Below are 3,480 nucleotides of genomic sequence, written 5' to 3' on the forward strand. Positions count from 1 at the left end.
AGCAAAGTAGTGTTTGATCTTTTTCTTCACAGTGGACCAATTTACAGTGTTGTAGTTTGGTGCATTTCTTTTGGCTCTTTGGGTCCTGAGGGCCAGGATCAGTAGTTTGGTGATCTGGTGGGTTATCTAGCAGAGTGCTGGCACAGGAGAGATGTATCCCTATAGCACTGGTCGCAGATGTATGAATTCTCATGTGTCTGTTCAAATTTTTGACCACACTCACAATAGCCAAACAGTTTTTTTTCTTGGATTTCCTTTTAACAGAATGCAAAGGGCCCTAGACCCGGGGTCTACAGTTACACCCTAAACATCGCTTGCATTGTATCCGAGGGCTCTCTTCAAGATGGAGAATTGCTGATAACTGCACCTCATGGGCACTTGGGTGACCAGGGATTGCCTCGAGGTATTTCTTAAAAGCAGTCGCCCCACCGCAAATAGTTTTTTCTTTCAGTGACCATGTTATTTGTAGGTCATTTTTAAGGTCTTGGTATTTTGTGATTGTTCCCCTTTCAGCCCTGTTCAGGCCATAGTCTTTGGGGATTTTTGTATCACTAATTTTGGCTGTCATTTTCTTGCTTATTCCAAATGACAATATCAGTTTTTATTGCACCTCTTTCGATATGTCTACCTGCTGGGATCTCCTTGTTATAGAAGACAGTAACTTTTCTGTTGGATGAGACTGGTGCTGGCTCATGCTTCCAGATGTTTTCCTTTACTTCCATCTCCAGTTCCTTGCATACTCTGCAACGTAGTTTTTGACAGATCTTGTTGTGTCGGGATGTAAAATGTCCATCTGCCATGAGGGTCTGGCATACTGATATTAGATGGTTTACACTCACAACAGCTGTCTGACAGAATCAGCATCAATAATTTTGTGAAATCCCAGCAATTTTTTAAAAATTTGCTAGAGGTCCCTAATCTTGTGCTCCAACTATAATTCTTTCTCCTTCAAGACCCAGTTCTGCATTTTTGAGTCTTTGTACTGTTCTTTCTTTACCCATGTCTTCCTTTTGCAGTTCTTCTTGGAGTCATCCAACAATTCTGTGTTGTTTCCATGTGTTTTTGTTCTCTTTTGTCATATTTTCTTCTGGTCTTTCACACTATGTTGTCTTTTATTTCTCTTGGAATTCTTTTTTAATAGAGTGCAATCTGCCCCAGGGTCTATAGTTGCATTGTATCTTCCAGATGGTGTCAGATGGTGTTCCCTTAATTGCAGATATCTGCACCCCATGGGCACTTAGGTGATCAGGGATTGTCATGAGGTATTTCTTAAAGTTCTTGTTCATAAGAACCTGGAGAAACACCTCTAACTTGTATTTTGTTTTTAATTTATCCTCTATCTTGTCCTGCATGAATTATCATGTGTCTGTTGAGAGCACTCTTCTGTCTGAATCTTTGACCACATTCAGAACAGCCAAATTGTTTTTGTTTAGTATGAACTATCATGTGTGTGTTCAGGTTGCCCTTTTGTCCAAATCTTCGACCACATTCAGAACAGCCAAATTGTTTTTCTCCTGTATGAATTATCATGTGTCTGTTAAGGTAGCTCTTTCGTGCAAATTTCTGACCACATTCAGAGCAGCCAAACTGTTTTTCTCCTGTATGAATTATCATGTGTCTATTGAGGTAGCTCTTTTGTGCAAATTTTTGATCACATTCAGAACAGCCAAACTGTTTTTGTCCTGTATGAATTATCATGTGTCTGTTGAGGTAGCACTTTTGTGCAAATTTGTGACCACATTCATAACAGCCAAACTGTTTTTCTCCTGTATGAATTATCATGTGTCTATTGAGGTAGCGCTTTTGTGCAAATTTGTGACCACATTCAGAACAGCCAAACTGTTTTTGTTTTGTATGAACTATCATGTGTGTGTTCAGGTTGCCCTTTCGTCTAAATGTTCGACCACATTCACAACAGCTAAACTGTTTTTGTCCAGTATGAACTGTCCTGTGTTTGTTCAGAGTGCTCTTCTGTTTCTGTCTTTTACCCCCATCAGGACAGCCAAATGATTTTTTGCTTGCTTGCCTCCCTTTGTGTTCCACTGAGTTGTTAATGTGACCAGATGCTTTTACATGTTTCAAGCAATTAACTGGTTTCTTAGCAATGTTGCAATTGCCTGAACTAACAATATTGGCACTTTTTTGAGAGCTAAAACATGGCTGAAGTTCTCTGGTCTGTTTCCAGTCATAGCTATCATCACTCTCAGTTCCAGAACTGTTTGAACTCCTGCCACTGGTGTCTGGTTGTAAATGACTGTTTGGACCTGAGTTGCTGGCTGGTTGTGGTCCTCCATCGTCCTCTCCATCAGCTTCTGCTGTCAGTGTTCTGTGTACAGATGAGCTGCTGGCTACAGGCTCAGCCTCTGTGCTCTCATCACTTTGAAGAAACTGTGATGCCTCTGGTTTTTCATCATTTTCACTCTTCACAGGGACGGCAGTGAAACCAAACTTGGTGAGATCTGCCTCCTCCAGCTGCTGAAGCTGCTCCCCCTGCTGACTTATCCACAGCTTCTCTTCTTCTTTAATGTCCTCCTGGTCAACACTCAGATTCCATTCCTGGTGTTCAGGGAGAGTTTCTTCTTTAACCACCAACAACGGCTGCATGTCTGTAAAGAAACAAATTAAGAACAAATGTTGGAACAATACTCATTAAAATAAAGTAACAGAGTGGTGGGTTTGACTTGATGACAGTAAGTTATTGCACTGGTGGAACTGATAAAGTGGAAATGTACATCAGGAGGAGGATTTGTTTTAAATTTCACACATACTTTAACTGGACTCCAACATAATGTCAAAATTCATGAAATATGACATAAAACATCTACAGTGACATTACAACTCCTTAAAAATATTTAATCCATCTTAATATTTTATGATGTTGCTGATCTCAAACATAATGTTAACGGACATACAGTAGTGTTCAGAATAATAGTAGTGCTATGTGACTAAAAAGATTAATCCAGGTTTTGAGTATATGTCTTATTGTTACATGGGAAACAAGGTACCAGTAGATTCAGTAGATTCTCACAAATCCAACAAGACCAAGCATTCATGATATGCACACTCTTAAGGCTATGAAATTGGGCTATTAGTAAAAAAAAAAGTAGAAAAGGGGGTGTTCACAATAATAGTAGTGTGGCATTCAGTCAGTGATTTCGTCAATTTTGTGGAACAAACAGGTGTGAATCAGGTGTCCCCTATGTAAGGATGAAGCCAGCACCTGCTGAACATGCTTGTCTCTTTGAAAGCCTGAGGAAAATGGGATGTTCAAGACATTGTTCAGAAGAATAGCATAGTTTGATTAAAAAGTTGATTGTAGAGGGGAAAACTTATATGCAGGTGCAAAAGATTACAGGCTGTTCATCTACAATGATCTCCAATGCTTTAAAAAACAGAGACACATGGAAGAAAACGGAAAACAACCATCAAAATGGATAGAAGAATAACCAGAATGGCAAAGGCTCACCCATTGATCAGCTC

General features: G+C 39.7%; 1 long non-coding RNA gene across 1 annotated transcript; it reads right to left on the reverse strand.

Moving 5' to 3' along the window:
- Positions 1 to 1,482: 1,482 nt before the first annotated feature.
- LOC117506267 lies at positions 1,483 to 2,276 on the reverse strand. Its single transcript, XR_004559416.1, has 2 exons — positions 1,841 to 2,276; positions 1,483 to 1,671 (listed from the first exon to the last, which is right to left on the reverse strand). It is a non-coding gene; the product is annotated as an uncharacterized LOC117506267 (long non-coding RNA).
- Positions 2,277 to 3,480: the final 1,204 nt, after the last annotated feature.

This window comes from Thalassophryne amazonica, unplaced genomic scaffold, assembly GCF_902500255.1.
Source record: "Thalassophryne amazonica unplaced genomic scaffold, fThaAma1.1, whole genome shotgun sequence".
Lineage (NCBI taxonomy): Eukaryota > Metazoa > Chordata > Actinopteri > Batrachoidiformes > Batrachoididae > Thalassophryne > Thalassophryne amazonica.